The sequence below is a fragment of the Zootoca vivipara genome, chromosome 7, assembly GCF_963506605.1.
Source record: "Zootoca vivipara chromosome 7, rZooViv1.1, whole genome shotgun sequence".
In the NCBI taxonomy this organism is placed as follows: domain Eukaryota; kingdom Metazoa; phylum Chordata; class Lepidosauria; order Squamata; family Lacertidae; genus Zootoca; species Zootoca vivipara.
The window spans coordinates 94,288,589-94,301,725 of record NC_083282.1 but is presented as its reverse complement, the minus strand read 5'-3'; positions in this window follow the sequence as shown (position 1 = coordinate 94,301,725).

The window sequence follows — 13,137 nt, the reverse complement described above, 5'->3', positions numbered from 1 at the left end:
TTATGAATTGCTTCTTTGTGATTTACGTATTAGCTGACCTTCTATCCCAGTAGGGACGGCTTCTTGCTGAATCATCAGTTTCTCTAAAGCAACAGGTTACCATAATTCACTAATAAGCATATTCCAGGATTTATAGGGAATTACATTATTACCTTAATTGGGGCCCTTTGAGCCCCTGCTACAACTGGACCAAGTCCATCCATTTTATTGAATCAAACTAAATAAACCGGGAGTGGGGGATGTGAGCACAGACAAATGTGTATAAAATATCACAGGTGGGCGCGATGCCTGTTTAAAACCCACCCTTTTAATTGCTGTGAAGTTGCTCTGAGCAACACCGAATGTGCTGGAAGGGCGGGTGTGGCATTAGTGCGGAGTGAAAGAGTTAATTGTTTAACCAATAGAAACCCAGGGGGCAGAGTCAGTTAGGCTATAAAACAAGCCCTGGGGGGAGGGAGTTAAGAGTTTTGATGCTCTTGAAAAGAGCTTTGACGTCAGGATCCGTTCTTGCTGCACCTGATTACAATCAAGAGTTCACTGTCTTCATTGATGCCTCCAATGCCAGAATTGGGGCCATATTACGCCAACTGGGGCAGAAGGGAGACCTGCATCCGATCGCCTACATCAGTAAAAAGCTACTGCCGAAGGAAAAAATCTTTCGACCATCAAAAAAGAATGCCTTGCTATTTGAAGAATTGAAAAAGATCCTGAATCTTTCTTATTGGAAATAGTTGATGAGCAAATAAACAAGATGAGAAGGTATTTTTATATGCAATGGCGGCGGCAAAAATTTTAATTGCCAAATACTGGAAGAAACAAGAGATTCCCAAAATTGGAGAGTGGCAGGAAAAAATATTCAGATATATAGAATTGGCTAAAAATGTCCCTAGACATCCTCAAAGCATTTGATTGCTTAGAATGGAAATACCTACTAGCGGTTCTAAACAGCATGAAATTTGGCCCCAACTTCCTTCAAACTCTTAAGCAAATATACTCCCAAGCCTCAGCAAAATACAGAATCAACAATATGGACTCAAATACCATAGCAATCCAAAGAAGCACAAAACAGGGATGCCCACTGTGGCAAATTGACGCAGTTTTGAAAAGTTTATTCCTACCTGGCTGGCAAAGAGTTAAGCCACCTCCAGCCTGACTGACATAGAATTCTGATGGGGGCGGGACTGTGCCCGGTTCAAAAGGAGGGAGTGTCGGTTTGGTCAGTTAGGGAGAGGGAGGAGGGTGTGATGTGATGTGATGTGATGTGATTTGGTGTGGTGAGGTTATATGAAGAAAGTGGAGAGGTCAGGAGTCTGTGAATTTAGATAAGATTTAGGAAAACTTGAAGTTGAATGTTTGACTGAGTTTTTTTTTTGTACAACTGAAACAAGGCAGATAAATACATGACACGTTAAAGAAAAACTTATGCTTTTAAGACAATAAAACTTCATCTCTGTTTTGCCAAAAAGGTTCGTCTTTATTATTCCAGCGGGGTACCAGGACTCAGAGCCGTGGTGGCTCAAGAGAGGGCAAAACTCACCTCAGGCAGGGAGGTGGCAGTTTGTGTCCTGGAGTTAAACGGAGGAGGCTTAGTAGGGTAACTTGAGGCGCCAAGAAGTTGCCAGAGTGAAAAGGGCAAACTTTTACAGTGGGGAATCAAACTGAGGGAGACCCTGTACTGTAGGCAAGAGGTTATTCCATCGGACAGCCTAGAGTTTCTTAAGGTACCAGGCCATGTAAGCTGGAAGGCTCTCCTTACTGAGAAACCCAAAAGTAAAAGGGGTTTATTTTTGAGGCGGCAGGAGAAGAGGGTGGGTGTTTTCCCCTCTGAATTCCTGTGTCGCATTGATAGTAACGGAGAGTGGGACCCATCGTCACACCCACTATCTCCTTTCCTTTTTATCCTGGCTCTAGAACCCCTAGCAATCCGAATTCGAGCAGCCGCAGACATCAAGGGAGTGGAAGTAAAAGGCAGAACCTACAAAGTAGGGCTATTTGCTGACGACCTAATGGTCACAACACCAGACCCCTTAAACACAGCAACTTCCTTAATTAGAGAACTCAACACATTCACAACAGTGTCGGGTCTACGAGTAAACTTTACAAAATCAGAAGCCATGTGCTTCAACACCCCCACACACATTCAAAGAAAACTCACTAACATCACCAAGATAAAACTCTGTCACACCAAGTTTAGATATCTAGGGGTACAAATAACCAAAAACCTAAACAAGTTATACCTCCACAACTACAAGCCCCTGTGGCAACAAATAAACAAAGACCTAATGAGATGGAGCAAAATGAACGTCACCCTCTCAGACAAAATAGCCATGATCAAAATGAACACCCTCCCAAAACTAACCTACCTATTCCAAACCCTCCCAACCCAACTACACAGATGGCAGCAAAAACTACACTCCTTTATCTTCACACACAAAAAACCAAGAATAAGCACCAAATACCTGTTGTGTATTGAAGTAATAGCACAGCCAAGTATGTATTGTAATATAATATACAGTATAGAGTTTATTGTATTGTATTGCAGAGTTTATTTGAATGCATAAGTTCCAGCGGGAACGTATATCATTTGCTGGTTCAGAGTGCAGGATTTGGATCCGCTGCTGGATTGGTTTACGCTGGAGGGAATCCTTGCCATTGGTTCCCGCCAAAATGTATCTTTTCCCTGCTAGTTCTCTGTTACTATATAAGTCCCAGTTTTCCCCATTCCCTGTGTTCTGGCTCTTGCTTGTTCTGTGAAGTAAGGAGATGTTGTACCAGATCCTCGCCTCCTGCTTCTTATTTGCACTGAGCTGAAATCACTGAAGACCCACTACACTACAATACCTACACCTCCCCACCTCTGAAGGAGGTTGGGGAATCCCCAACATACAAGCATATTACAGTGCCAACCAAATATGCCATATAATACCATATATACTGGAAGACGAGACAAAACAATGGATGCACCTTGAGAGGGAGACAATCGAAAATATCAGTACCACAGCATACCCATTCCTCCCAAACAAGTTAAGAAAAATCCCCACAACGCTTAACAGGTACACACAAACCATGTTCAAAGCATGGAAACCAGAAATAGACAAACTATCCCCAACCCCATCCCCACTAATTCCCCTGGCCTACCACCCATTATTCCACCACACAGCACAAAACCTCCAAATAAAAACCTGGCAAACCAAAGGCCTATATCGCTTAACAGACTTCAACAAACCCCTGTCAACACAAGAAATACAGGACAAACTAGAAGACACCCAAATACCCTGGTTAGCACAAAACCAAATACAGGCTCTCCTAAAAAACCCAGCAACAAAATCAGCAGCAACTAGACCCTCGACTGCCTTTGAAAACCTCCTCCTAATGACAAAGGGACACGGCAAAGGAATGGTATCCGCAATATACAAAATACTACTCAAAAGTCCCATGAATCCCCTAGACGCAATAAAAAAACAATGGGAGGATGACATAGGATATGAAATAAATCCCACCCAATGGACCAGAATGTGGTCTAAACCCCCCTTCAAATCCATATCAATGAAAAGAAGAGAACTGTCCCCGAAACTAACCTACAGATGGTACCTAACTCCAAGAAAACTAGCACTAATGCGCCCAGGAACCTCATCGAAATGCTGGAGAGGGTGCACCTCCACAGGCACGTACTTCCACATGTGGTGGGAGTGCCCCAAAATCCAATTATTCTGGACAATAACCATACGAGAAATCTGTAAGATAACTAAGCAAGTGCTAGAACTCACCCCAGAACTGGCCTTATTAAACATCTTCCAAGACAACAATGCCCACTCAGAATACAAAGAACTCATAACCCACCTACTGTCAGCAACCAGAAACATCATAACCAGACATTGAAAAGACCTGTCAGGAGTAAGCATGAACCAATGGTATCAAGTAGTATGGGAAACAGCCCTACTAGAAAAACCAACAGTAAGCTAAAACTGACACGGGGACAAACGGAAGAAGACACCTTCACCCCAATATGGTTCCCTTTCATCACCTACACAGCCCAACAAGGCAATGACAAAAACCTACCATCAGCATACAAATCAATATGGCCACCCTAACCAAAACACCCACCCACCCCACTCACACATGAAACCAAAGACCATCACAGCCAAACACAAATGAACAAGCGCATCCTACGCCAACCCCCGACCTCTCTCACCAACAAAGGAGCACAAGCGAACAACAGAGAACCTGCACGACCAACGCTGACACTGAACCTCTACACATACCAGGAAAAAAGAGAAACATCGACACCCCACCCTACCCACCTCCCCAGCCCACCCAACCCTCCCCCCTTTCTTCCTAACGTCTCAACAATCAAGATTAATGTGTAAAAACGATACATGGGAAAAATATGAGACATTGTACTACCTTTGTAAACCAAGAAAATCCTTAATAAAAAAAATAAAAATAAAAAAAGAATTGGCTAAATTAACAAATTCAATTAGAGGATGCAGTAACCAGAAACTGAATCAGAATTGGGAAAAGTTTGGGGATTATATAAAAAGGCAATGCCCCTCTGTGAAGACTTGGATTTATTTCTAATATTCCCTATTGATCCCAATAAAAATGGAAAGTGAACACGAGTTTTAAGAAGAATTAAGGAGTAAATTATTTTAAAAAAGGAAAAGGGAAGTAGTATGGAAGTATGAGATTTTTTTTTAGCCCGGAATGATGACAAGTGGAAGTCTGTTTACAAGGAGAGTATATATAAAGTTAAAAGGAATTGCTTTATTTGATAAATTTGATTTCTTTTGTTTGATTTAGGTTATGATTTATATATTTAATAGTATGTTTTTGATTTGAATTTCAATAAAGTTTAAAATTTTAAAAAGAAAAGAAAAAGAATTCCTTGCGATCGTGTGGACACTCCAGAAACTGAAACCGTACATCTGGAGCTGACCATTTGTTTTATGTACTGACCATTCACCTTTGATATGGCTGAGGTCGATGAAGAGCAACAGTAAGTTAATGAGATGGGCCTTATTACTGCAAGACTTTTATTTTACAATAAAAAGTGTAAAAGGATCCCTGAACATTGTTGCAGATGCCTTACCCAGGCAACCGGAAGGAGAAGGGTAAACATGGACAGTAAATAAATTCCTGAAATGTATTTATATGAAATCATAAGCTGTAACAAGTTATGTACATGTTTGAAAACACAAAAAGGAAATATGTATTGAGATGTTAACAAATGTTTAGGGGTATCAAACTTAGAAAATGTGTAGTTACTGTACCTACAGAAAACTGGATCAGGCGAGTAACTTTGATCAGTTATCCCTTCTGATCTAAACTTCTTAGGGGGGGGGGTATGTGGCGTTAGCCCTATGCAGCTAGTGCTGAGAGTGAAAGAGTTAATTGTTTAACCAATAGGAACCCAGGGGGCGGAGTCAGTTAGGCTATAAAAGAAGCCGGGGGGGGGGGAGTTAAAGAGTTAGTTCAGTTGAAGTTCAGTTGGGGTTGAGTTGAGACGAGGGAGTCTGTGGGTTGGTTAGTTGTGCGAGAAAAAACAAATCTGAGTCAGAAACAGTTAGCATCTGAGAGGAACAGCAGATAACCTAGCAGTTTTAAGTGGAAACTGGGAGGAGGTTGGTTTGAATTGTGAACAAGGGTGAAGAAATTATAGGAAGGTATAGGAACTAAGTTAATATATTGTCTGAACACAATTTAAGAAACCTTACGCTTGTTCTCTGCACAAAATAAACTGAAGTTTACGTTCTGTTCTGTTCCAGACTGTGAGAAACAGAGAGAGGTACTAACCTTACATCAAAGTTACATTCTGTTTTCTAAAGTTTGATGTAAGGTTAGTTACTCACAGATATACCTGTTATGTTCATTTAAACATAGTCTCTGTCTTTTACAGATGATAAAACTTTATGTTTAGGATCTGAATGAATTTTTATTATAAGGAGAATTATTCTAATATTCATTTCAAATTTCTCAATATTCCAGCTGACGAAGAATAGTCGAAACAGGGCCTTGTCCTGATTTTTACTGGAATTTACCTTTATTTGCCTTCAACATTGGGATTGATTCCCATTTAAACTCCGCATCACATCAATAAAACCTTGTGAAGATTTATTTGAAATCCATCTTCTTTTGGCCTGAGTTCTTGCAATTTATCCATTATTTTGTACTTGGCTTGCATGGTACAGGTCCTTCTGCCACTGCTTATTATGAACACTCAGGCATGTATTTGAGAGAGCAGTGAGTCAGTTAACAGAGGTGAAACAGGCTCCAGACACTGAACATGACCTATTGAGTTTTCCTGGAACACTGTTAAAACTGTGCCCCTCTGGGTTTCTCATAAGTATTTTGAGCAGCTCCCGTTCATACGTAATGTTGTAGTGGTAACAGGAACATGGAATGAGAAGGTTCTCCTACCCATACGGCTCTTTTGAGACTGCAGACATTCTGCACTTCTTCAGGTGTGTGTTGGGAGGGAGGGTAGTTCACTGTTACAGTGGCTCACCTCCCTTGAAGTGATGATTTTTCCTCGGGGAAAGCTTTTTGTTTTGTTTATTTTAGTTAAATACCAGGGAGTCCAAACCAGAAACAAAAACTAGGGTTGTAGTTTCATTTTAGAAGTTTTCTGGAAAGTTTTAGAAGTTTAAGTAACAATCAGACTTTGAAAAGTTGGCATCACTGGACCAAGTCCACCAACTCTTTGTCCATAAAACAAACAGCGACATCTTCAAAGCACACTGGACCCTGAAAGAAAAAGGGAAATGTCCTCTGAGACAGCATCAATATGATCTGCTACACAATGCTCTGTTATTTCCTTCCTGTAAATTGCGGCGTTGTTGCAATAAGATTGCTTTGCTGCGCATTTACGTGAATTATGCTAAAGAGAGACTTGAACATAAATTGATATTCAAGGAGGAAGGAGGAAGACTAATTGCAGTGGAAGTTACAGCACAAGGCGAAAAACTTTTATTGGTGGGAATCTACTTGGAACTCGCAAAAATGACAGAATCAATAATAAGTCAATAGATCATATGAAAAAAGATTGAGAATGCTTCAGCAACTACTTAAGGAAACAAGGTTCCACCTCTAAGATTTGGTTGTGTTTGGAATAACTCTGTAAATAGGGATATATTGCTTCCTCCTACGAAGATGAGAAAATATTAAATACAGGGGGGAAATCTAGTAAGATGAAATGAACCGTTACGAGGTAGACGGAAGTCCACCAAACCACAATTAATAAAACAAGTATAGATTCAATCCATATGGAAAGGTATCATTTAAATGAGAAAGGCTATGACATGACTGAATCATATTGAATTGTATCAAACACAGGATGCAGATTGAATCTTTTTGATTTAACATACGACCATCTCCTCTATGCAGCATCACCATGATGAGACAGTCAAAGAAAAACATGCAGTATTATATATATTATATATAATGCTTTTGTCCTATAGCATTATATAATGTATGCGTTTGTTATGTTTTTATTTGTCTATTTTAAAAACCGAATAAAAAAAGTAAAGAAAATGTTCACCTGAAATATTGTCATTTTAACTGTTGGCACTTTTTGCTGAAAGCCAAGGCAACAAATAAAGTTTGGTATTTAATAGAAATGGTAGTGGCAGTGGTTTTCTGCAGGCGCCCACCCAAACAGCTTAACAGGAATACAGAAATATGTTTTGATTGAGCAGGAAAGTTACGCATACCTCCCAGGGTTGGAGGCCTGGGAGAGATCACCTTTTGTTGTGTGGAATAAGGGTCTAGAGTTAATTAAAAAGTCCTTCATCAGCATTTCCTCTACTTTCTCTTCTGCTTTCTTTTTCTTTTAAAACTTCAGTAAAAAAAAAAGAGAAATAGAGAGTGAGCTCCAACTTTGCTTCTCCAGCGACAGCCCTCAGAAGGGTCCCTGCTCCTGAGACCAGGTCTTTCTCTCTTGCTGCCCCTTCTGGCAGTGTGGTGCAGGAGTTAGACCACTCTGCAGGAAGCCCACTGGGTGACCCCGGGCAACTGACTGTAAGAAGTCAAAACGATTGTAGGACCTCACAGGACTGGGGCCTTCCTGAATTTGGCCTGGATGGGCAAGGTGCAGCCGCACAAGTGAGGCTTGACAGAAGACTTGGAGCACCTGGTGGCAAGGGCGGGAGCAGTATATAAGACCTGCATTTCCCTCTGGCTCTTTGCCACAGCAGCACACTACCCACCTAGCTGTGCTTCGGCTTCCTGACTCCTGGTAACCTGACTCTTGAACCCCAGGCTTCCTGACTCCTGCATTTTGAAGCAACATTGAAATCAACTATGACCCTATGCCTTTAAATTGTCTTAACACTTTTCAGTATGCATAGATGTAATACTGTCTCTTTAATTTTGTTATAACCTCATTTCCTCTATCATTTAAGTGCTGCAAACAATTTGAGCTAACAAGGCAAACATACTTGGTACACTTTGACCTGTGAATCTTTGGTAAGCTACCTCTGTTTATTACAAGTAATATAACTTTGTATTTAGAAAATTACATGTATTCCTGAAATAAGGATTATTTTTTTAAGAGGATTTATTATTTAAAGCACAGACAAGCTTTCTTTGTATATTATAAGCAATTTAACCCCTTATTTAGAAAACAGAATCTAAGTTTGATGTAAGGTCGGTCACTCAGATATACCAGTTATGTTCATTTAAATATAGTCTCTGTCCTTTATATATGATATAACTTTATGTTTAGAGAGTTGGATGAATTTTCATCACAAGGAGAATTATTCTAAGATTTATTTTAACTTTCTCAATATTCCAGCTGATGAAGAATAGTCGAAACAGGGCCTTGTCCTGATGTTTACTGGAATTTATCCTTACTTGCCTTCAACATTGGGATTGATTCCCATTTAAACTCCGCATCAAATCAATAAAACCTTGTGAAGATTTTTTTGAAATCATCTTCTTTTGGCCTGAGTTCTTGCAATTTATCGTTTATTTCTGGACTTTCCCAAGAACTCCAACAGCCATGGATAAAGGCAAGAAAAGAAAAATTTCTGAAGAAAACAGAGTGTTTAATGATACATGGACAGAATCATTTGCATTCTGTACTGACAAGACTGGTTTACCAGTATGCTTAATATGTGGTGAGAAATTTGCAAACAACAAAGTCGAATATTGCAAGACATTTCCAGAATAAACACACAGCCTTTGCTGAAAAATATCCAGATGGAGATGAGAGATGAAAAGCCGTTGCAGAACTTACGAGGAAGGTTGATAGGAGCAAAAATAATTTCAAGAAGTGGGTGAAGTCTGCAAATTCCACAACATATGCTAGTTTTGTAGCCGCTCAGGAAATAGTCAAGCACGGGAAGCCGTTCACAGATGGAGAGTATATAAAAGAAGCATTCATTAAGATTTCGGAACATCTATACATGGACTTCAAAAACAAGAATGAAATTGTGCAGAAAATCAAAGACATGCCTCTCTCTGCAAAGACTGTTAAAGACAGAACCCTAAAAATTGCAGAAAACATAAACAGCAAATTCAAGACATTAATTAAGCTGTGGCGTACTCCATCCCCTGTGATGAGTCCAAAGATAAAGGTGATATTGAACAAATAGCGCTGTTCTGCCGATATGTGAACTCTTTTGGTCCACAGGAAGAACTGATTGAGCTGATACCACTAAAAGACCAAACAAGGGGTGAGGATATTTGTAAGGCTATCCTGGACTTTTTAAGTGCTAAAAAAAAAAAACACCAACCACCCTGGTCTCAGTGGCTACTGATGGGGCACCGAGCATGAGAGGAGCACAGAAGGGCTTTGTGGCTCTACTGCAGAAGGCGCTGGGTAGAACGCTGTCATTTCATTGCATCCTGCACCAAGAGGCATTGTGTGCTCAAACATTTCCCCCGAATGCACAAAAGTGATGGATGTGGTCATTCAGATTGTTAATAAGATAATGGCAAAGGGCTTAAACCACCGCAGGTTTCGTTTGCTATTGGATGAGGTGGAAAGCACATATTCCGACCTCCTGCTCCACAACAAGGTCCGGTGGCTGTCCAGAGGCGAGGTGCTAAAACACTTTGTCACATGTTTGGAAGAAGTAAAAACCTTCCTGGCCAGCAAAAAGAGCTCACCTTTGCTGAGCTGGAACAGCCAGAGTGGCTGGAAAAATTACATTTTATGGTAGACAAGACAGCCCATCTAAACACGCTAAATACAACACTTCAGGGGAAAGGATTGAGTTGGTAGGGGTCTCTATGGAAGATAATAAGGCAACCTCCCTTTCTGTATCTCATCGCTCGGTGGAGGCTGCTGCTACAGACCTCCCAACCCCAGTTCCGGAGGCTCTGGCTTCGCCATTGCCTTCCGAATCCTCTGGTTTATCGGCCACCTCTCCACTGTCCCAGGAAAGGACGGTGGGGGGTGCTGTTCGGCTTAGATTTAAAAGAGCAGGAATTGGGAATGCTGACTAGAGAAGAACTGGAAGAAGGGCTTGCTGCTTTTTCTGGTCACACAGGGCTTACATGCCCAGGGGGAGGTGCAGTATCATTGGACGGCACTGCCTTTCCGGATTATGAGGGAACTTAGGAAGAGTCTGAAGGAAACGGGGCTGCATTCCACCTTTACAATGGGATTGTTTGAAAGTGTTAGTAATTCTTATGATTTGATACCGCAAGACTGGAAAGACCTTTTTCGCATGTTGTCGACTCCGGCTCAATATGTTGTGTGGGATTCTGAATATCAAAGAGAAGCTATTGTGGCAGGAAATAATGGAGCTGGGCAGTACATTCCAGACCAGTTATATGGTGTGGGGAATTTTGCCACGTTAGACCAGCAGGCTGCGGGCACCCCCCTCCCCTGCTGCCTACCCCATTATTTCCATGTGTGTGCTTAAAGCGCTGCGCAAGGTTCCTGACTCTGGAAAACCCTTAAGGTCCTTCTCTAGTATTAAACAAGGAGCTTCAGAGTCTTTTTCTGATTTTGTGGATAGGTTGCAGGATGCAATTGTCAGGAGTATGGGCAGGAGTCAGGCTCTGGGGCCTGTAGTGCTTTGCAGGACTGGGGCCTGCCTCAGCTTGTGCTGGAGAAGCAGGGAGTGGCCACACAGGTGAAGACCTCAGCTTGTGCTGGAGAGGCAAGGAGTGGTCACTCAGGTGAGGCCACTTGATACCTCACTGCACCTGGTGGCAGGAGCTGGGAGGGATAAAAGCCCAGCATTTCCCTCCAGCTCTTTGCCACAGCAACGCTTTCCCTGCCTGGTTGCATCTGGCCTCCTGCTCCTCGGACCCTTGCCTTGCCGACGCCTTGATCCTTGCTCCGTGGACCCTTGCCTTGCCGATGTCTTGATTCTTGCTCCGTGGACCCTTGCCTTGCTGACGTCTTGATTCTTGCTCCGTGGACCCTTGCCTTGCTGACGTCTTGATCCTTGCTCCGTGGACCCTTGCCTTGCCGACGCCTTGACCCTCGACCCTTGGACCTTCGCCTTGCTCCTTGACCCTTGGACCTTCGCCTTGCTTCTTGTTCCTTGAGCCTTCGCCTTGCTCCTTGGACCTTTGCCTTGCAGACGCCTTGCTCCTTGACTCCCAGACCTTTGCCTCTGCCTTGCTCCCAGACCCTGCAACTGCCTGCTGCTGGACCCTCAGCCCTGCACCTGTTCCTGCTTCTACACCACCATCATCTTGCCTCTGGTCCTGACGCCCGCCGACCGGACCGTGACAGCAATTCAGAGACAAGTGGATAACCCTGAAGCCTGTGGGGAGCCTGTGGGGAGCCTGTGGGGAGCTGCTTAGGAGATTGGCTTATGAGCAGGCTAATGCAGATTGCCGCAGAGTGTTACAGTCTGTGATTGCGCGCAGAACTTACCAACTTGCTGGCATGCTAAAAGCATGTTCAGACATTGGAACCAATGTGATTCAAATGGATGTTTTAGCTGCTGCTTTACGTAGAGGCAACAGGCAGGAAGGTTACAGGCAGGGGGGCAGAGGGAATTGTTTCAATTGCAATCATCCCGGTCATTATCGCGCTCAATGTACGCTTCCTGGAAGGGGAAGCTTTTGGCAACAACGAAATGGGGCAAGCGGTAAGACCTAGGAAGGTTTGCCCCATTTGTCGTAAAGGATATCATTGGGCTAAACATTGTCGCAATGTGAAAAACCCGCAAGATTATTCAGGGCACCACCAGGGAAACTAGAAAGCGGGCGGGCAGCACGCCCCAGGACAAATGCTGCCATTTCCACCACTGATGTTTCAAATGCTAGAGCGGCCACGAAAGGTAGTGCAGGGATCGATCTAATTAATCAGGACGATCGATACATCCCTTTCCCTGGAGTTGTTATTCTCATGCCATCACAAATTAAAGGACCCCTTCCAGAGGGGACTGTAGGCTTGGTTCTTCCTCGGTCTTCTGCGGGGAAGAAAGGTATTTTTGTAATTCCAGGGGTGGTGGATTCGGATTATGAGGGGATCATCCAAATTCAATTTGAAACTAATATGCCCATGACACTGAAGCAGGGTGAATCTTTTGTGCAGTTAATTATTATTCCATGTCTTGCCGGCTGGGGGACCGTCCATTGTGCGAGGGACAGGAGGTTTCGGGTCTACTGACCCCCCCTCACTCTTTACATCCTAGCATTCTGGCTGTAACAGACTATAAAGAAGTCCAAGCCGACCCGTGTATATTTGTAAAATAACAGGTCCTTTGAGGGGGTGTTAGATTCCAGAGCAGACATTTCTGTGGCGGCTGCCACTCACTGGTCTTCCGATTGGCCCCCTTCGGTGTGGGGTGTCGGAGGTTCTCAGACAGCGCGTCGCAGTTCCAAGTGGCTCACGGTAACAGCCCCTGGTGGGAATCGCGCAGCCCTAAAGCCTGTTATTCTCCCTATTCATGTTAACCTATGGGGGAGAGATTTTATTATTCAATTTCAAACAAAATTGGTGATTGATGATTAAAATTTATTATGAGTTGCTCAAAATCTGCTGTTGAACAGTGGCCACTCACGCAAGAAAAAGTTATAATTCTAAAGAAATTGGTTAAAGAACAATTGGATGCAGGACATATTCAACCTTCCCAAAGCGCTTTTAATACACCTGTTTTTGTTATTTATTTATTTTTTAAAAAAAGTTCAGGCAAGTGGCGCCTCCTTCATGACCTTAGGATGATT